The sequence below is a fragment of the Mangifera indica genome, chromosome 8, assembly GCF_011075055.1.
Source record: "Mangifera indica cultivar Alphonso chromosome 8, CATAS_Mindica_2.1, whole genome shotgun sequence".
In the NCBI taxonomy this organism is placed as follows: domain Eukaryota; kingdom Viridiplantae; phylum Streptophyta; class Magnoliopsida; order Sapindales; family Anacardiaceae; genus Mangifera; species Mangifera indica.
The window spans coordinates 16,941,955-16,965,577 of NC_058144.1; positions in this window are offsets into that span (position 1 = coordinate 16,941,955).

Genomic DNA, 23,623 nt, shown 5'->3' on the forward strand with positions numbered 1-23,623 from the left:
TTTCGTCCTTGAAATTTAAACAAATAGGTTAGGAAATCTCTCTCTCATTTGTTGCTTAACCTCCCACGTGGCTTCCTCCACCTTATGATTTTTCCATAATACTTTCACTAATGGAATTGTCTTATTTTGGAGCTCTTTTATTTTTCAGTCTAGTATCTGCACCAGTTACTCCTCATAAGCTAAATCTTATTTTAATTCTATATCATTTGATTTAAGTACATGTGAAGGATTGTTGACATACTTTCTCAGCAAAGAAATATGAAATACATTATGAACTCGATCTATACTAGGTGGAAGTGCAAGTCTATAAGCCACCTTGCCCACTCTTTTTAAAATTTCAAATGGGCCAATAAATCTTGGAGCAAGTTTCCCTTTTCCTCCAAATCTCATTACATGCTTGTAAGGGGCTGCTTTTACAAACACTTTGTCACCTACTCGAAACCCTATTTCTTTCCTTTTTATATCTGTGTAGCATTTTTATCTATCCTAAGCTTACTTCAATCTAGTCTTGATAGTCTTTATGTCTTCTACCATTCTCTAGGTCAACTCAAGCCCAAGATCTTGACTTAAATCATCTCGCTCTCCTATGTCATCCTAATGTAATGGGGATCTACACTTTCTTGCATAAAAAGCCTCATATGGTGCCATTTTAATGGTGGACTAGTAGCTATTATTATATGCAAATTCTATCAATTCAACCATTTCATGCTAAGTCATTTTATAATCTATATAATAGGCCTTCAATATATCCTCTGGTATTTGATTCACCTTCTCCATCTAGCCATCTGTTTGAGGATGATATGTGTTCTAAATGCTAGCCCAGTGCCCAATGCTTGTTGCAAACTGCCCCAAAAAGTTGAAACAAATATGGGGTCTCTATTTGATACAATAGTTTTAGGTACACCATATAATCTCATAATCTCTCCCATATAAATTTGGGCCTGTTGATCTAAAGTAGAACTATCTTTCATTGGAATAAAATGTGTTGATTTAGTCAATCTATCTATAATCACCCATAGCGCATTATAGCTTTTCTATACTCGAGGTAGGCCAATGATGAAATTCATTGAAATATCCTCCTACTTTCATTTAGGAATACTAAATGGGTGGAGCAAACCCGAATGTCTTTTATGCTCGGCCTTGACCTGTTGACATACCAAGCACTTGGCCATATAGTCCCCAATATCTTTCTTCATGCCCATCTACCAATACGTTTGCTTTAAATCCTGATACATCTTTACTCCCTTAGGGTACGCAGTGTAAAGTGTATCATGTGTTTCACTCAGGATTTTCTTTCTCAATTCCATACTTGAGGAATGCATACCCTGTTTCTAAACCTGAGCATGCCATCAATCATTTGAAACTTAGTTGCTTTCCCCTCACGTATCTGTTGACTCACTTTCTAGCATCACAAATCTTTTACTTGCTTATTTTTTATTTCATTGAGGAGATTAGGTTGAATTTCCAATCTAGCCACCTGACTCCCTATCACCTTAATATATTCCCTCTGAAACTCTTTTTGTAACTCTATCTGAGTGGTGAGATGAGCTATGACAATCTTTCTACTTAAAGCATCGGCTACCACATTTGCTTTACCTAGACGATATTTAGTGTCATAGTCATAATCTTTTACAAGCTCTAACCATCTTATTTATTGCATATTCAAGTCTTTCTGAGTGACAAAATATATTAGACTTTTGTGGTCAGTGTAGATATTATATTTAGCTCCATATAAATAATGCCTCTAAATTTTTAAAGCAAAAACCATTGTTGATAATTCTAAATCATGAGTAGGGTAATGTGTTTCATAATCTTTTAATTGTCGAGAGGCGTACGCTATCACCTTACCCTTCTGCATTAGCATAACTCCTAAGCCATTTTGCGAGGCATCACAATAAATATCATAGTCTACACCCTCCTCTGGTAATACTAAAATAGAAGTTGTAGTCAACCGTCTCTTTAGCTCTTGGAAGCTTTTTTCACAAGCATTAGTCCATAGAAAATGAGTTCCTTGTCTAGTAAGAGCTGTAAGTGGCCTTATCAACTAGGCAAAACCCTGTATAGATCTCCTATAATAGTCGACTAGCCTTAAAAAGCTTCTGATCTATTTCACTGTCTTCAGCCTCGGCCATTCAAGTATTGTTTCCACTTTACTAAGGTCTACAACTATACCTTCCTCAGTAACCATGTGGCTCAAAAATACTACTTGATCCAACTACAATTCACACTTAGAGAATTTGGCATATGATTTATTTTTTCTCAATCTTTGTAGCACAAATATCAAGTGTTTAGTATGTTCTTCTTCTAATTTGGAGTATATCAAGATATCATCAATAAATACCATCAAGAATTTGTCAAGGAAATCATGAAATACCTGATTCATTAAATCCATAAAGATTGTTGGGGCATTAGTCAATCTAAAGGGCATCACCACAAACTCGTAGTGCCCATAGCAAGTCCGAAAAGTTATCTTCAAAATGTCTTGCTTTGTAATCCTCATCTAGTGATAACCCGACCTCAAGTCAATCTTGGAGAACACAAAAGCTCCTCTCAATTGATCAAATAAATTATCAATACAAGGTAACGGGTATTTATTCTTTATTGTCAGTTTATTCAACTCCCTATAATCTATCCACATACGGAACGACCCATCTTTCTTTTTGATAAATAGTATGGGCACTCTCCAAGGTGAATGACTGGGTCTAATAAAACCCTTATCTAAAAGTTCCTATAACTATGTTTTAAATTCTTGTAGTCCAACTGGAGCTATCTAGTAAGGGGTTTTTGAAATTGGGGTTGAGTTAGGTTCTAACTCTATGCTAAACTCTAACTCTTCTTTGGAGGTAAACCTAATAACTCATCAGAGAATATATCTAAAAAATCTCGTATTATTGGTATATCCTGAACACCCAATTTTTGAATATCACGTTCATGTACTACATGAGCTAAATATCTCATACACATTTTTTTCAACAATTTTCGTGCTTTTATGTTGCTAATCATCATATTCAACTGATGGCCCTCTCGATACTAAAGTGATCCCTACTGTCAAGTTGAAATCGAGCCTTTTTCTTTCTATAATCAATCTCGACTCCATATCTTTCTAAGAAATCCATACCTAGGATAACATATCAAAGTCAGACATATCAATGACAATCAAGTCCACCTCTAACTCTCTCTCATGTATCACTACCTTATGGTCCCTTAATATCTTATTAGTAATCATACTCTCACTATCTAGTATCTCAACTCTAATGGATTGGGTAGATCTAACAGACACTAAACCTACCCTTTCAATAACCCCTGGTGCAATAAAAGAGCGTGTAGCTCTTGAATCGATTAATGCTTACCAAGAAACAAAATGGAATATAAGCTGACCAATAATAGTAGATGGGTTAGCCTCTACCTGACTATGGGTTGTTATATAAACCCGTGCATTAGTACCTTTCCCTAGCTGCACTGGCAGAATTAGGATTTGTTATGGTTATATCAAGACTGGCACCTCGATACTCTAGTAATCCTTTGCTATATGCCCTGGCTATTGGCATTTATAACAAATCACCTATTTCTGTCGGTACCAACATTCCCCATTATGACATCTCCCATATATCTAACAATGGGAAATATTTTCTTTTCTAGGTTTCTTGTCACTCTTCCAACCTTTCCTATTTGCTTTTGACTAGAATTTTCTTTTGCCCCTATTATTTATGAAACTAGAGCCAACTAAACTACCCCTTGATGTTGTATTAGGTGTTGAAGCAGTCAATGCCCCTATTATTTATGAAACTAGAGCCAACTAAACTACCCCTTGATGTTGTAGTAGGTGTTGAAGCAGTCAATGGAGTAGGTAGAATTGACCAACTTAGCATCACTGTCTGGGGTACTGTTATTAACTAAGGTGTTGTCATGGAGGGTGCATTCCTAAGTAGCTTGTTAACATATACCTCCAACCTCAATGCTCTCTCTAATGCCTCCTTATAGGTTTGAAGAGGTTATGGTCTAGTTAGCACATGCAAGGTTATCTTCGATCTAAGGCTTTAAAGAAATTTGTCCAATCGGAGACTAGGTGTACTCACCATACCTGGAGTAAAACTAGATAGGATATCAAAACAGGTAGAATAATCTTTTATTGAACCCTCTTCCTGTTGCAAGGAAATGAACTCCTAAACTTTGACTGCTACCACATCAGCTGTTCTGTATTAGGCCTCAAATGCCCTTTTAAAATTTTGTCAAGTCATCAGATCTATATTTCTGGTTTCTTTAACTAGGTCATACCATACACAGACCTCTCCTCACATTAAGAAACTGGCATACCAAACCTTTTCTCTATCAGTCATAGGAAATAGATCCATGGTACTTTTTACTAGCTTGATCCACTGGTCAGACACCAGAGGATCTTTAGTACCTTTAAATTTATGAGGGCCATATTGACTTGGTAAGGAATAAATAATAGGCTCAATCAGCCTTTGAGCTGCAACTTCTCTTCTCCTCTGATTCCTTATTTCATTTATAGTTTCTTGTCTGACCTCCTCTCGAATCTCACTTCTAACCTTATCTTGGATGGCATCTTTGGCTTTCTTGACTCTTGGTCAACACTTGGCAGACTATATCTTTGATTTCTGTTAGCCTAAATCTTGAACCACCTGGTAGGGTAGGGTAGGGTTAAATAGGTCTTTTGTCTCTTTCTGAATACCCCTTCCATGACCTCATCCTCGTCTTGTGGTACGCCTCATCTAATAATTGCATAAGTGTAACTACATAAGGATTTTATCATTCTACTATTTGAATACAAGTAAAGAAAACAACTTATTGTAGTCGATTCTCAGGAGTTTATCTATGAGACATAAGGGGCATCTATGCAATACTAAAATGCAAAACTATATATAGATATATATTATATTATATCTATCTTTAAACACCAAAAATTGCATTCTGATACCAAAAATGTAACCTCTCCTAACTAATAGGTGTGTTATAGAAAAACGGCAACAGTTCCCTTATTTTATAAGGCTCGCGAAATTTTATTATTGTGCCTTGTAACACTCCTAATCAATAATTCACACAAACCAATCTTACCAACTGACTGGATTTTCATCAACTTAATCACAATTAACAGAATAAATAAATAATAGTCACCATTAGAAAAATTACCACCCACAGGAACCTTATGACCACTTCCAACAATTAGCAATATATATACATATACATACTCACATATATCTAATATATATATATATATATATATATATATATATATATATATATATTCCCATAAGGATATACTAATCACTGCATAGATGTATATGCACATCAATACAATAACCACATATATACATACAGGAACTAAAATATATATACATATTAACCAATATCTATATCAAGTATATATATACATATGTTCACATTGTTAGAGGATGTCCTAGAAGCCAACCGCTTTGTTGGTTTCAGGGAGATATATCATGTATATACATTTATTCATAAAGGAAGAGTTTTGTTATACTTCATATGTTTACTGTATCACTTTTACATATATGTTGTAGTTGTATATTACATCCATATTAGCTACATACATATGACATGTGAGAGGTCCTGATGAGTTTTCATAAACGTCATCAAATCATTCCCTGCATAGGTAATCTGTTTGGGCAATAGTATTGTATAGTGGGCGTGTGCTATATCACCATAGGATATCAGTAGATGATATTAGGCATGATAGATGTACACATGGGTAAACAATAGAACTATTTGATGGTTGGAGAATTAATCAAAGGTTATTATATTATATTATTTATCGAACATGATCACTAAATGATGATCACATGGGCATTAATATGTAGTCAATGATACATTATAAATCATACTAGTGTATAGATCCTTTGACCTGAGATATCATGGTTGTACTTCGTTTTGGAACGTAAGGTTCATATGGTGTATACCACGAGGCTAATCATGTCTCCTATGTTGCTTAAGCGAGAGGATAGGTGATGATCATACTGGGATCCATCGGCTCAATTGCTCTTGAGTTCTTATGCGAATATCAAGAAACATAAAATCTAAGACACTGGTCGGTGCAGATAAAAGTCTACATGAAAAGAGTTTTGATGTGGCATGTTTTGATGTATTACTTGATATTCAAAGAGATTAAATATTGGATTTTGACATTCAACGAATCTAAGTTTAATTGGGATGTAACGATGGAGAGATTGGACTATATGATAAGTATGAGTAAGAAAGGTTCATTTGGTATTATGTGAAGCTTATGCTTCATTATGATGTAGGGGGTCATAGGACATTGCTAAATGATACCACATGATCAGTGGGAGCTTCGTTTCATAGCGAAAAATGAAGTATTTTGGTTAACGATAATTTTGAGTTATATAGTGATACAACAAAACGTATTATCTGATATGGGGTTTATGACTACGTCACTATGAACCTTGAAGGTTACACCCATATTTTAAGGAAGAAAATAGTATTATGAAGATGAAAATATTTATCCACGGTTGGCTAGCACTTTTCAAGGATAAAAATGGTGTTTTTCAAATAAGATTCAGAAAAGGGGCAAAATTATCTTTTAACACTTTTTAAATTGTTTAGAAAGTTGAATGAATAATTTTGGGCATAAATTATTCAACATTTGTCAAATTATAATTTTCTCTTAATTATCAACCAATAGGAAATGGACACACAATTTAACTTGATAAATATCAAGTTTAGGCTTAAAATAAGAAGGACGAATTGAAAGAAAATTTTTTTTTTTTCCATTTCTTCTTCCTTTAGCTGTGAAAGCCTTCCTTTTTCTTCTTGAAGGGTGTAAGTCAAGAGATTACTTATTTTAGTGATTCAAGCTTCCTAACTTCAAATTAAATTACAAGGTGCAAGGTAGTTTACATATTTCTATGTTTTATTTCTTGAAACAATATGTAAATTTTATATTACCATTGTTGCATATGATGTGAACATGATCTAAATTATTTAATTTTGTTACCAAAATCCTACAAATGGTATTAGAGCAAGAGTTTGATCCTTGAATGACAAGAATATGTCTTACTTTTAGGTGTTTGGAAGTGTTAGTAATCAGAACCTAAGATATAAGTTTTCTTAAATGTCTTAATAGCATTTAAGAACCTCTAAGTTGTTGAAATTGTGTTGAACAAATATTGACATTGGGTGTTTTCGAAATTAATGGTTTAATTATGTTTTATACATGATTGTCATAATATTCACATGAATTTTAATCTTGACTTTACATGGAGATGTGTTTTAAGAAAATTAGTTTGTGACTTGGTGAAGGGCATGAACAAGTTGGCATGATTTCCATGTGTTTGGTTGATAGAAATAGCATTCAATATTGATTGAATTGTTATTAATTCATTAAACTAGTATTTTACTTGGTTTGAATTGGATTCTTGATAGCTTGGTTTGGATAAATTACATTATGTGTAACCTTATTCATGCCTAAATAATAATCATATGGTAAGATGGATTCAGTTTGAGTGATGAATGATTAATATATGTCATGATTTGGTGAAATGCATAACAATTGTGAATTTGGTTCACATTAGGCATGTGTTGTGTATTTACTTTATAACTTGTCATTCTAAAATCATTTTCATGCTTAAGTATAAATTGAAACATGTTTGGTGAGATTTTGGTGAATTTGGTATGTTTTGGAAACATTAAGAGTTAGGGTTTTATGTTTGGTTTCAAGAGAAATGTAATTTTAAGATAAGTATAAAATTTTGGTTTAATTATTTTGTATACTTGTTTGGTTTGATCTTGTAAACATCAAACATGTATGTGTTTGTATTTTAGCAAACTTGAATAAATATCATAAAGTATGGTAAATCACTTGTTAAGTTTACCAAATTACAAATTTAATTTCTAAGTTTGAATATTTAACCATGGTGTTACAAATATGAATATGGTGCCCACAATGTCATGTTATTATAGGTATATGTGATAACATTAATGTGTGACATGTGTATGCTATATATGAGACATTATGACATGCTAAACATCATGCATCTAAATGCTTAACATTATGTATGATGATATGACTATTGAAATGGACATAACATATTGGATATGTTTGTTGTCTTAGATGCATAAATAAGAAATCAAGTTTGCTAGTTTAGAATTAAGTTATAAGATATTGGATATCTTATATGCAAGATCAACCTAATGTACATTTTAGATATGTGATATGCTAAGTTGTATGGAAATATGAATTTTTTTATTATTGAATAATATAGCTGATATATGTTCAATAGCATGCCTAAGTTTTATGTTTTATATTACCATGTAATTTATTTATGGTATATAATACATACTTTTGTGTTTTAGAGAGCTAAAACTTTTAGGCATGAGTTATTCTTACAATACCATTTAGGTTATTAGATAAGCTTTAAATGACATAAATCGTAAGAATATGGTTTAGTAACATGTCTTAGGTGACAAATACGTATCCTAATATTAGACTACTTGAGATATGAACTGAACCTAATTAATAACAAAAAAAAAAAAAAAACCTTCCCCAAATCTTCAATATCAATTTAGAGCCTTCCATTATGGGTCGATTAAGGTTACGTCATACGGCTAGAAATCCTAGATTTCTATTATGTGATGGATACTATATCATATGACGTAAAATTAGTCTATTAGTGTCTAGAGTAATATTTCTGTCATTCCTTAGATTATATTATGTGCAGGACTAATGGGGTATTATGTCTGGAAAGCACAATGGATTGAATTTGACCAGTCTAGAATGTTTAGATCTATTATGTACAGTGCTTAAGGCTAGAGGCTCACATGAACATAGCTTGCATTTGGAGTGCAAAAGGAAATCATTTCCTACTTATTGAGCTTGACAGACTTAGATCTATTATGCGGTTTGTCAAGTTTGATAATAACTTGATTCCCTACTAGAAAGTGATCTAATGAACTTTTTGAATCTTCAGCTAGGTAAGTATAAGATTTGAATAAAATAGTGAGAGCTAATAGGATTAGGTTTATTGATAATTACTAATGAATTTGTCATTTCTTGTAGCATTCTCTTTTGTGATACAAACTTTTACAATGTCAACGACAAATAATATACTTCTGAAATTGAAGGACTCTTATATTAGTCCCAATTTTAAAGACTGGTTGAGAAATCTGACAATTGTTCTCAATCTTGAAAAGTTAGCATATGTATTGGAGGCTCCTCTACTAGTAGCAGTAGACCCTAACACCCATAGGAAAGAGCAAAGGGCTTATATTGAATGGGTAGATGTCGATTACGAGTTCACAATTATATACTAGCATCAATGAACTTTGAACTCCAAACTCGGTTTGAGAACGTGCAGAGTGCGTATGAAATTATCACTACTTTAAGAGAGTTATATAGTGAAAATGCTCAAGTAAAGGAATATAACTTGATGACTTTAATATTCAACATGTGGCTTAAAAAGGGCATTTCCCCATACAATCATGTTATTAAAATGATTAACAGGACTAGGGAGTTACAAATTATAGATTGTCGCATAATGTCCAGGTGAATTTGATTCTCCATTCACTTCCTCCAACTTTTAAGCTGTTCATTATAAATTATAATCTCAATAGGATTGATCGCACTCTCCTTGAATTTCTCAATGATATTCAAGAATTTTATAATAATGAGAAGAAAGGGAAAACATTAACTGAGTTGCTAACTACCTTTGCCATACAAGGCAAAAAGAGGCAAGCTCAAAAGCCTTGGAGGAGAGGTTCACAGATGGGATCTAGTGGACCAAAAGTACAAAGAAAAGTTTTTAAGAAAACCACTACTAGGCTTTCTAGGATGAACGATTCTAACATTGGGACATCACATTCTTAGCCTCTATGACCTTCTATTTCATATAAAGAAAATAAGCAGGAGAAAAATAATTATTTTTATTGCAACCAAAAGGGGCATTGGAAGAGGAACTGTCTTCTATACCTTGACAATCTGAGAAAAGGCAAAGTAAGTACATATCAATGTTATGTAATTGAATTTGAATTAAGTGTTAATTCAAATATTGATTCTACTATAACTTCACATGTTTGTGCTTGTTTACAACATCTACAGAATAGTTCTGCATTGAGACATGATAAGATCACACTGAGACTAGCTGATAACTTTGTATAAAACTAGATAACACAGAGGTTATAGGTGTATGTAGTGTACAGTTACCTACTAGACATATAATAACTTTGTATAAAACTTTGTATTTTACTAATGCCACCGAAATATCATCTCTATTCCCGTTTTGTGTAAAAATGGTTATCAGTTTACATTTAACGGAAATGAATGTCTAATTTATTTTAGAAATAGATTAGTAGGAAATGCTATCAATACAAATGGTTTGTATGTGGTAGAACTTGATTTATATAATGCCATGTATTCCATATCGTCTAAAAGAACTAGATAACACATAAATCCAATAGTTCTATGGCATCACATATTTGGTCATATTGGAGAGGACTAGATTCGACAATTAGGAGAAAGTGAACTTTTAGGTTAATTGGGTTCAGAACCCTATCTTACTTGTGAATCCTGTCTTCAAGGATAAATGATTAAGCTTCCATTTAAGAATAAAGGGGAGCGAGCTAAATATATGTTGGAATTGATACACACTGATGTGTGTGGTCTTTTAAATGAAATGGCCCGAGGAGGTTTTTCATACTTTATTACCTTTATCGATGATTATTCACGATATGAGTATTTGTATTTGATGAAATACAAATCTAAAACTTTTAAAAAGTTTAGAGAGTTCCAAAAAGAAATAGAAAACTAGACTGGAAATGGTATTAAAACTTTGCATTTAGATCGTGGAGGTGAATACCTTAGTACAAAATTCCAAGAGTTCTTAAATGACAGAGGAATATTATCTTAATTGACTCCGTCATTCACACCATAGCATAATGATGTGTTTGAATAGAGAAATCATACTTTGTTAGATATGGTACGATTTTTGATCAGTTTTACTGACTTACCAGTTTATTTATAGGGGCAAAGGACTATTTCCCACCCATGTTTTAGCCGTTTCCCAATCACATACCCACACCAGATGAAAAACCTAATTACCCACCCAAAATTTAATCTGTTTGTTCCACCCACATTTTTTCAGTTAGATTAAGGGGCAAATTAGTAATTTCATCAATAATATTAAATAATTAAAATTTTATCTCATTTTTCCCCCTTTAATTTGAAAAACTAACATTTGTCCCCTGAATTAAGTTTTAAAAAATTTACTTTTCCCCCCTGAAATGCAGCCACTTTTTCTGGTAACGGCTGAGAAGATTTCGTCCAGAGGTCGACCACCTCTAGACGACAATCGTCGTCCAAGAAGGACGACCGTCGTCCAGAATGGTCGACGCTTCGTCCGGATCTAGACAAAGCTTTGTCCAGATCTGGATGACACTTCGTCATCCAGATCTCAACAACGAATTGTCGTCCATTCTGGACGACGAAGCATCGTCCAGTCTAGACAACCGAGCGTTATCCAGAGAATGGACGACACTCCGTCATCCAAAGAATGGACAATCGTAGTCCATTTCAGGGACGAGCATCGTCCAGAGAATGGACGAGCCCTTGTCATTCTCCCTCCAGCCACGTCGTCACCGGTGGCCTGAGGGAAAATGAAAAAAAAATTAGGGATTTGAGGGGGTGAAAGTCACTTTTTAAAGTTTAGGGATAGGGGTAAAGTGTAACTTTTAAAATCGAAGGGGGAAAATGCGATCGAATTAAATAAGTGGAATATAAATAGTAAAATAACGGTTTTACCCCTCTATTTAATGGAAAATTTAACGGTAGATGTGGGTGGAAACAAACGGATTAAATTTTAGGTGGGTGATTGGGTTTTTCATTTGGCGTGGGTATGTGATTGAGAAACGGCTAAAACATGGGTGGGAAATAGTCCTTTTCCCTTATTTATAGGGATATACCCTTCAGACAGTTCAATATGTGTTGAATAAAGCACAATCAAAGTCTATTCAGAAAACATCATACGAATTATAGTATGACAGACTTTCAAGTGTAAACTACCTAAAAATCTGAGGATGTCTAACGTTTATCAAAGTGGTTAGAACAGATAAATTAGAGTCCCAAGCAGAGAAGGGTCGATTTATTAGATATCCAAAAGAAAGTTTAGGATATTATTTCTACTTTCACTCTGATCAAAAGATTATGGTTAGTAGAAATGCACATTTTCTCGAGAAAGAGTTCTTGGAGAAAGATGGTGCAAAAAGGAAAATTGTTCTTGAAGAAAAGTTCAGAGAGCTAGTAACTGAGTTTATTCAAGTAAATCCTCCCAGTATACAATCACCTATACCAACTATAATGACTTAAGTAAGAAAGTATACTAAACTGTCTCAACCTTCTGAGAGATATAGATTTCTGACAAAGGAGGATTTTGAATTGCTTCTAATGGGAGACACCGATTATCTAAATGATCCAAAAAACTTACTATGAGGTAATATTGGATATTGACTTCGACAGATGGCTAGAGGTAATAAATTCAGAAATTGAATCTATGAATGCCAATCAAGTATGGACACTCATTGATCTACCTAATGGAATAATTTTGATCAGATGTAAATGGATCTTCAAGAGGAAAATTGGCAAGGATGGAAAGGTTAAAACATATAAAGCTTGATTGGTAGCTAAAGGTTATACTAAAAAACAAGGGTTAGATTATGAGGAGACTTTTTCACCAGTCGTGATGCTTAAATTCATTAGAATCCTACAAGCCATTGCAACATACTATGATTATGAGATATGATAGATAAATGTTAAAACTGCTTTTCTTAATGGTATATTGAGGTAAATATCTACATGGAGCAGCCAATTGGTTTTGTATCCGTTACTGAGAGGTATAAAGTGTGCAAATTACATCGATCTATAGATGAATTGAAACAAGTTTTAAGAAGTTGGAATATCTAGTTTGATGAAACGATTCGAGTATTCGATTTCATTAAAAATCCAAATGAGTCATATGTCTATAAATTGGATAAACATAAAATTGTCATTTTTCTAGTCTTATATGTAGATGACATATTATTAATTAACGTCATTGGTACTATGATTGAGCTTAAGTTATGGCTAGCGAAATCTTCCTCCATCAAGGATCTAGGAGAAGCAACCTATATTCTAGGTATTCACATTTATAGAAATAGAGCGAAATGATTAATAGGTTTATCTTAAAAGTTACACTTAGAGAAAGTGTTGAAATGCTATCACATGCAAGACTCTAAGAGGGGTCTTCGGTCATTTCCTCGTGGAGCACATTATCAAAAGATATATGTCTAAAAACTGATAAGGAGTGACGACGAATACGTAAGATGGCATATGCTTTGGTAGTAGGTAGTCTCATGTACGCCATGTTATGTACACGACCAAACATTGCTTTTGTAGTTAGTCCAGTAAGCAGATATCAGTCAAATCTAGGAGAAAAACACTAGACAATGGTAAAAGTTATCCTAAAGTATTTAAGGGGGACCAAGGAATTGATATTGGGTTATAGGGGTTTAGAGTTAATGTTTAAAGGTACTCAGATTCTGATTTTTAATCAGATATAGATGATAGAAAGTCTACGTTTGTGTTTGTCTTTGTTTGTAATGGAGGCACAGTCAGTTGGAAAAGTGCTAAATAGTTGACTTTTACAGACTCTACTATAGAAGCTAAATATATTACTGCTTGAGAAGCTACGAAAGAGACCGTTTAGATGCGTAAATTTGCCACAGAGTTAGGCAAGTTCCTCAGATAAGTCAACTAATAATTATATTCTGTAATAATACTAGTATTATTACATAAGGAAAAGAACCAATAGTGCATCAAAGGTCAAAACATGTTCAGCGAAAATATCACATTTTAAGAGAATTTGTTGGAGTTAGAGATATTGTCATTCAGAAGATTGCTTTGGCAGATAATCTTATAGACCCATTAACTAAAGCACTGATGCGAAGACTGTAAGACTAGCATCTAGAGTGTATAAGCATTAGGTATTATAGTGATTGGCTTTAGTGCAAATGGGAGTTCTTGTTAAAGTATGCCTTAGAAACCAATTGCTTTGTTGGTTTCAAGGAGATATATCATGTATATACATTTATTCATAAAAGAAGAGTTCTATTATACTTCACATGTTTATTGCCTCACTTTTACATATATGTTGTAGTTATATATTACATCTATATTAGCTATATACATATGACATGTGAGAGGTCCCAATGAGTTTTAATAAACATCATCAAATTGTTCTCCACATAGGCAATCTGTTTGGGTAGTAGTATTACACAGTGGGCTTGTGCTATATTAACATAGTATATCAGTGGATGATATTAAACATGGTGGATGTATACATAGGTAAACAATAGAATCGTTTAATGGTTGGAGAATTGGTCAAAGGTTATTATATTATATTGTTTATCGAACATGACTACTAAACAATGATCATATGGGCATTAATATTTAGTTAATGATATATCGTAAATTATACTTATGTATAGATTCTTTGACCTAAGATATCACGATTGTACTTCATTTCAAAACGTATGGTTCATATGGTGTATACTATGAGGCTAATCGTGTCTCGTTCAGAAGCTGATTTGATCATATGTTGCCTAAGCGAGAAGATAGGTGATGATCATACAGGGATCCATTGGCTCGACTACTCTCAAGTTTTTATGCAAATATCGAGAAATATGAAAATCCAAGGCACTGGCCATGGAGATAAAAGTCCACATGAAAAGAGTTTCGATATGGCACGTTTTGATGTATTACTTGATATTCGAAGAGATTAAATATTGGATTTTGACATTCCATGAATTCAAGTTTAATCGGGATGTAATGACGGAGGGATTGGACTATATGGTAAATATGAGTAAGAAAGGTTCATTTGACATTATGTAAAGCTTGTACTTCATTGTGATGTAGAGGTTATGGGACATTGCTAAATGACACCATATAATAGTGGGAGCTTCGTTTTGTAGCAAAAAATGAAGTATATCAGTTAACAATAGTTTTGGGTTATACAGTAATATAACAAAACGTATCATCTGATATAGGGCTGATGGCCACGTTACTATGAACCTTGAAGATCACACCCATATTTCAAGGAAGAAAATGGTGTTATGAAGATGAAAATATTTATCCACGGTTGGCTAGTATTTTTCGAGGATAAAAATGGTGTTTTTCAAATAAGATTTAGAAAAGGGGCAAAATTATCATTTTACATTTTTTATTTGTTTAGAAAGTTGAATGAATAATTTTGAGCACAAATTATTCAATGTGTGTCAAATTATAATTTACTCTTAATTATCAACCAATAGGAAATTGATACATGATTTAACTTGATAAATATCAAGTTTAAGCTTAAAATGAGAGAGAAGAATTGAAAGAAAAAAAAGTTTTTCCTTTTCTTCTTTCTTTAGTCATGAAAGCCTCCATTTTTCTTCTTGAATGGTGCAAGTCAAGAGATCACTTATTTTAGTGATTCAAGCTTCTTAACTTCAAATTAAATTATAAGGTGCAAGATAGTTTACGTATTTCTATGCTTTATTTCTTGAAACAACATGTAAATTTCATATTACCATTATTGCATATGATGTGAACACAATCTAAATTATTTAATTTTGTTACCAAAATCCTACACACGTATACATCCAAAACATGTAAATCAACAAAAATATGATGTCTTCCTCTCTTAGCCTTATGTCTTGCTAGTGCTCCCCGGGAACCTCTGCTGTAACTTTTTACCGATAAAATTTTAAATTATATGGAGTGAGTGACCATGGCTGAGTAAGAAAATCATACTAAATACTCAAAGCATTTCATACCAGTACCAATCTCTTCTATACTCAGTGTGTCAAGACTAGTCACATACAAGATAATTTACACGGAAACGTATTAACCACAAATCATAATTCTTTTCATTCATATATTTATTCTTTTCTTTACTATGCAAGTATGATTCACACATTATGATTTATGCAGGTATGAGCGCCATGACTTTTTTATTTTTCTGATTGTACATCTTTCTCAACTTTTTATCAGTCACATAGTCTTGCATGCATGATTCTAATGCAAATGACTTTCATAAAACATTTGCTAATTCTTTTTTTTTTTGTTTATCAAATATTTTCTTTAACTGGTCTAGATTACATATGATAGTACTCACAGTCACTATACGAGGTATAATCCTCTTTTACATGTAATCTTAATCTCATAGATTGTACCCACATTTCACTATTTTTCTTTGCTATCCACATACTACAACTGACATATTTCTTTGTTGTCCATATAGTACAACTCGCGTATAAGGATTTTTTCTTTTTTTTTAACATGCTTTTTGCTTTCCTATATCATATGAGTCATTATAAAACTAAAAACATTTGTTTTCCATTTTCTGAAAACATGCATAACTTAGGAAAAGTTTTCCCTCTTTCTTTATTTTTTCTGAAAACATGCTTATGCAATGATTCCTCATTTATACATGTATAAACATAGTATGAAATATGATATTCATTGTTTTTCCTCATTCTGTTCAATCTTTATCAAACTTCATATTATTTTCTCATGCATTTACATATATCTCATGCCTCAAATTAATTTCTCCATATAAATATACATATATACAACATGGGCTTAATGTAAGGGTTTTTACATCTATCATGCATATAATTAAGCAACATTATCCTACATCACATAAAATGATAGTTTTACCCTTATGACCAAAAATTACATGTCTACCTTTAGTGTAAATTCTTCTATCAATTCATCATTTCTCACATATTCAACACATAAAATCCGCTAAGCTAACCCTAGGAATATGAATTGTCTAAAATACCCTTATGGCAAAAAATTACACTATGAGTTCTAATGAATTGATTTATTCTTTTAAGCATAAATCACCTTAATTCTAATACTCTACACACTTATACAAGTAAATGTTATTTGAATAATCTAACTCAAATTACTTCAAGTATGTAAAATAAGAAATTTTTACATTTTCTTTGATAATTGGGTGATTTAAGTCTATTCTCCTGTTCTTCTTCTTAGCAACCTTAATCCACCAGAAACATAATCACCAATTGAAACTCTAAACTTGACATCTCTTAAAAATTAAACTTTTTTCTTTAGAACTTGCTAAAATGGACAGATTTATAATTTTTATAACTGGAGGCTTTGGAAATTAGGTGGTTTAGCTAGGTTTTTTAGTGAATCTTTGTTTGAAGAAAACCTTAGTGAATTTTATGGAAGAGTCTTAGCCGAGGAAGAAGAAAATGAATAGTTTTTGTTTGTTTTTACATTTTTTATTTCCTTTGTAACAATTTTGGACTAATTTACCCTTAGCTTTCTCCAAAAATGACTATTATATCCCCATACAATTACCAAAAACCCTTAGCACCATCATATAATTTCAAGTGTGTCATTCAATTTACATTCCACTTTGTCCTTTAAATCCTTCTAAAATAACCATTTTGCCCCATTTGAAAATGATTGCTCATTTAGTAATTTTAAAGAATTCTTTCACAATTTCTTTAAACAATAACTTATAAAATCAACTCCAAGGGTAACTTTGGAAGTAGAGTTTACTGGAATACCTGAATCCGGGTGTTACACTAAATGATAGTTTTAATGGTGATTAAAGTTTTTTGGGTGAAAATTATGTAATTCCATTTAGGTTAAAAATTATGATGCATGGTTAAAAGGAATTTGCATGTCATGTTAAATGGCATGGTATGTATATATGCCATGAAAATTTAATACAAATTTAGTTTAATTTGATTAAATGGTAAATTTTGCATATGTGTCAACTTGCATTAATGGAGATTAAGTGTTAGATGTGATTAAATGTTGACATGAAATTGAGTATATTCATATTATATATGTGAAAACATGTAAAATATTGCATCTACCCTTATACAATCATAATGCAATTTAAAAACTTTATTTAAAGTTGACTTGATAATAAATATATTCATAAAATAAAGATTATGGATGTAAAATGTTGTATGTGCCATTTTCTTTTATTTCACAGTTTTGAATTAAAATTGAATATTATGAATATTTGAATTTTATACACACACACATATTATGCCATTTGTCCTTGTTTAACTGGTTATGAATAAGTTCATATATTAAATATTAATTTAGATGATGGATATAGAATTTAGGGATGCTCATGGGTGGAAGTTTGTCAATTTTCAAAGTTTAAATAATTGAGTTGTAATATGATTCTATTTAAAGGGTTTGTATTAAATTAACCCTCTCATAATTACCAAATAATAATAATAATAACAACCCCCCTTTTATTTAGTTTAATAAGAATTTGATTTTCCATTAGAAATTTAATTTAAATAAATTTTTAGATCTTGTCTTAGGGAGTACAAAAAAGTGAGAGCCAATAAGATTATGCAATAAAAGGTTTAAATTCATATATATATAAGACAATAATAAAACTAATTTTTCTTTTGCAATATTTTATGAACATTTGTGATAAAATCGAAAATGGCCAACAACGTACTCATAAGAATTATGGATAACAATATTTTAATTGGACCAAATATCAAGGATTGGTGAAGAAATTACATAATAGTTTTTGATTTTGAGAAAAATGCCTATCTTGGAATCACTATGTCCCATAACATAGCTCCAGATGCCTCTGATAAAGAACAAAAAACATTTAAAGCATAGGTTGAGGATAATAAAAAAACTCGAGGCTACATGTTAGCCTCAATGAATAAAAAGCTCCAAACTAAACACAAAAATGTTTTGGGTGCATATGGTATAATTATCGCTTTACAAGAGTTTTATAGCAAAAACTTAGGAGTGGTAGATTACGAGTTATGTGTTTTGTTCTTCAATATAAGGTTTAGGGAAAAATTGCCTCCAGATGATCATGTTATAAAAATGATCAACAGAATTGGGCAATTAAATGTATGGGGTGTGGTCCTACTAAACCGTGTAAAATGAATTTGATTTTATAGTCCCTCATACCAAGTTATAAACCGTTTATAACTAATTACAATCTGAATCAAATAAAGCAAACACTTCCTGAGTTGCTTATGAGCTTTAAGAATTTTTCAAGTAACGGAAGAAAGATTCAAGACATGTAGATGTCTATATGGCTTCTACCAGCAAGGCAAATAAAAGGTCTAAAAAGCAACAGAAAAAGGGTTCAAATGTTGGACCCAAGAAAAGGAATTTTAGAAAGGGTGCCACCAAGGTAGAAAAGGCAAAGGGAAAAGGAAAATGTTTCCATTTTTAGTAGGATGGATTAGAAGAGGAATAGTCCTCAATGCTTAGAAAATCTTAAGAAGAACAAAGCATTTATAATCCATTGTCAAGTTATTGAATTTGAATTAAGTTCGAATTTAGATAATCATTCCTAGATTCTACATTCATATGTTGCATCTCATGTATGTGTTTCTATACCAGCACTTGAGAATAGTTTTGTTTTGTCAAATGGTGAGATCATTTTGAAGATAACAAATAGACAAGAGTTGCAGCTGAGACCATGGTCAGAACATGTTTTGAGATTATGTAAAGTTTTGTATTTTGGAAAGGCCATTAGAAACATCATTTTTGTTTTTGCTTTATGTAAAGTTGGTTACAATATTCAGTTTAATGGAAATAAATGTTTAATATTTTTTGAAAATGTTTTCGTAGGAAAAGCTGTAAATACAAATGATTTGTATGTATTGAAACTGAATGATTATCATATAATAAATTCCATTTTTAATAAAAGAATTTGAAGTAAAACAAACCTTAAGATTCTATGGAATCATAGATTAGGACACATAGGAGACAGAAGATTGATTTAACTTGTAAAAAGTAGATTTTTAAGTTCATTGGGTTTAGAACCCTATTCGACATGTGAATCATGTCTCCAAGGTAAGCTGACTAAACCTCCCTTTAAGAGTAAATGGGAACATGCCAAAGAATTACTACAATTAATACATATGGATGTATGTGAGCCATTTAATAATATGGCCAGATGAGGTTTTCAATAGTTCATTACCTTTACTGATGATTATTCTCAATACCAGTATCTGTATTTAATGAAATACAAGTCAAAATCCTTTGAAAAGTTCACAGAATTCAAGAATGAAGTAGAAAAATAAACTGGAAAGAGTATTAAAATTTTACGATTATATTATAGAGGAGAACACTTAAGTATAAAGTTTCAGGAATTTTTTAGGGACAATAGAATAATTTCCCAATTAACTCTTCCATATACACCTCACATAATGGTGTATTTCAAAAGAGAAATCATACCTTCTTGTATATGATACGGTCAATGGTAAACTTTACAAACTTGCCAATATTACTGTAGGGATACACCCTCCTAACTACTGTTCACATCCTAAAATGGGTACCATCAAAATTTATCTTGGAAACACTATATGAGTTATGGTATTTGAAACACACAAATTTTAATTATATGAAAATTTAGGGATGCCTAACTTATATTAAAATAATTACAACAGATAAACTGGATGTCAATTCAGATAAGAGTCGGTTCATAGAATATCATAAAAATAGTTTAGGATATTCTTAGACTGATTAATGAATAACGATCAGTAAAAGAGAATTCTTAGAGAAATGTGATGCCAGAATAAACATTGAGCTCGAGGAAGAGTCCAAAAAGCCTCAGACTGACATTGTTGAGATTGGAATGTCCACTTAGCAAACCTCAGTATCTAATACTACAATTCTAATATGACGGTCTTCTAGGATATCTAGACCTCCAGAAAGATACAGATTTCTTCATAAGCTGGATTTTGAATCTTACTTAGTGAGAGAAATAACTCATGGTAATGATCTTAGAAGTTATAAGGAAGCTATATTGGATATTGATTTAGGTAGATAGCTAAAAGTTATGAATTCTAAAATAGAATCCATGCATGCTTATAATCTACCAGAAGGATATGTTCCTATAGGCTATAAGTTGGTTTTTCAAGGGAAAGATTGGCAAGGATAGGTAAGTGGAGACCTATAAAGCTTGGCTAGTAGCAAAAGGTTATATTTAGAAACAAGGGCTAGATTATAAGGAAACCTTTTCACCTGTGGCTATGATTAAATCCATATGAATAATGCTAGCCATTATTGTATACCATGATTATGAAATTTGGTAAATAGATGTCAAGACAACATTCCTCAATGGATTCATTGAGAAAAACATATATATGGAATAACCTATAGGTTTTGTATCAATTGCTGAAAGACATAAGACATGCAAGTTACATTGATCTATTTATGGATTGAAACAAGTTTCAAGAAATTGGAACATTTTATTCAATGAAACAATTAATTCATTTGGTTTCGAAAAGAACCCAAATGAACCCTATGCCTACAAATAAGTTAAAGATCATACGATTATATTTTTCATATTATATGTAGATGACATACTACTAATAGGTAATGACATTAGCATGGTGAATGAGATTAAAATCTGATTATCTAAAACCTTCTCGATGAAAAACTTAGGAGATACAACCTATATCCTTAGAATTTGTATCTATAGAGAGAGAATGAAAAGGATAATTGGATTATCCCAAAAATTGTACATAAAAAAGTTATTCTAAACATGGAAAACTCAAAAAGAGGACTTTTGCCCTTCACTCATGGTCTTCATCTTTATAAAGTTATGGGTCCAAAGACCGCTAAAGAGTGACAACGAATGCATAATATGTCTTATGCTTTAGTTGTGGGTGGACTCATGTATGCATTGTTATCTACAAGACCTGATATTATATATGTTGTTAGTGTTACAAGCATATATCATGTTAATCCGAGGGAAAAACATTGGTCAACTATGAAATCAATCTTTAAGTATTTAAAAAGAACTAAGAATCTTATTCTGAGTTATAGATGTTTAGGGTTAAACATTCAGGGATATTCAAACTCTAATTTCTAATCAAAAGTTAATGTTGGAAAATTCACATCTGGTTTCATTTTCATATATAATGAAGGTACAATTAGAAAAGTTTCAAACAATAAACCATTACAAAGGCTAAAAATATTACTATTTCAGAAACAGCAAAAATGGTTGTATGAGTGCGTAAGTTGGTATCCAAACTTAGTGTGGTTTCAAGCATGGCTTATATGATAAATATGTTCAATGACAATACTAGTTTTATTGCATAGGCAAAGGAACTAAAGGCATACCAAAAGTCTAAACAAATTCAACGAAAATATCACATTTAAGAGAATTCATTAGAATTGAAAAGATAACAATACATACGATATCATTAGTAGAGAATGTTGCTGACCCACTAACTAAGGCAATGACCCTGAAGTAGTTAGGCCATCATCTTAAGAAGATAGGTATGCTATACAACAACAAATAACTCTAGTATAAGTGGGCGTTTTATTAGTGCATACCCTAACAACCATTCATATTGTTGATTTCAGGGTGTTTTATCTTGTATCTACAGTTGTAATAATTTATTACTAAAAGAAATAGTTTTTTTATTCATATACATAAACTGTTTCCTTTATTTGCATTAAAATAAAGAATTATGTGAACTGTCCAGATGATTCACTTGATGTATAAACTAAATCATCAAATTGTTTCCTATAGACGTGATATAAGTTGGGCAAAAATATCACATAGTAGGCATACTAAATGCCTCTATTGAATATCATGAGATAATATTAGTGTGGGTGATGATGACGTTCATATCATTAGGTCATTAGTATAGATTAACAGTTAGAATACCATTTTTCTAACATGTTAAATAACGATAAGTCACATGGTCATTAAATCGTAGTCAATGGCTTATCGTATTATTGTATTAGTATACAAAGCAATCATTTGATCTGAGATGTCATCATCAGATTTGATATGGATGCATGTGATTAATATGGTGTATAAATATGAGGCTAACCATATTCTGTACAAGAAGCCATATTGGTCATGTATTATTTGTATATAGAGATGAATGATAATCAAGATAAAATCTACTGACTTAGAAAATATTGGGTTTTGGATATCTATTGATTCAACCCAAATTCAAATTTTGGAACAAACATCAATAAATATTGAAAACTGAAATCTCTAGCCAAAATATAATGTAAGTCATATAAAAATGCTCTTGATGACATGTTTTGGATATATCAATAGACTAGTTGTACAAAATTGAAATTAGGGCTTTGATAGTCTATGAGCTCGAAATCGATCAAGATTAGACAATGGAAGGATATTACCTACATGAAATATAAGGTTAGCGATATTAGGTTCGATGGAATATTTTTTTCATCGTGGTTTAAGGGTATGACATATTGCTAGATGTTTACTATAGTCATTGAGATTTTAGTTGCACTTTCGGAGCATCTAAAAGGGTTATGCCACAATGAACCTAAAATGTTACACCAATAAACTAACCTTTAAGAATGAGGATTAATTATCCTATGTTTGCTAGGACCTTTTGAAGAATAATCAAAATTATATAAAATCTTATATGGATGCAAAAATGACATTTTAAAAGTTAAGATTTTAGTGAGACAAATTTAGGTTGGCTAAATGTAAGACCCATAGGTAAACCCAAGGGTATTATAGTCATTTCAATTATTTTAATTGAATTAATATTGATTTTCCATGTATACATGATTGTGTAT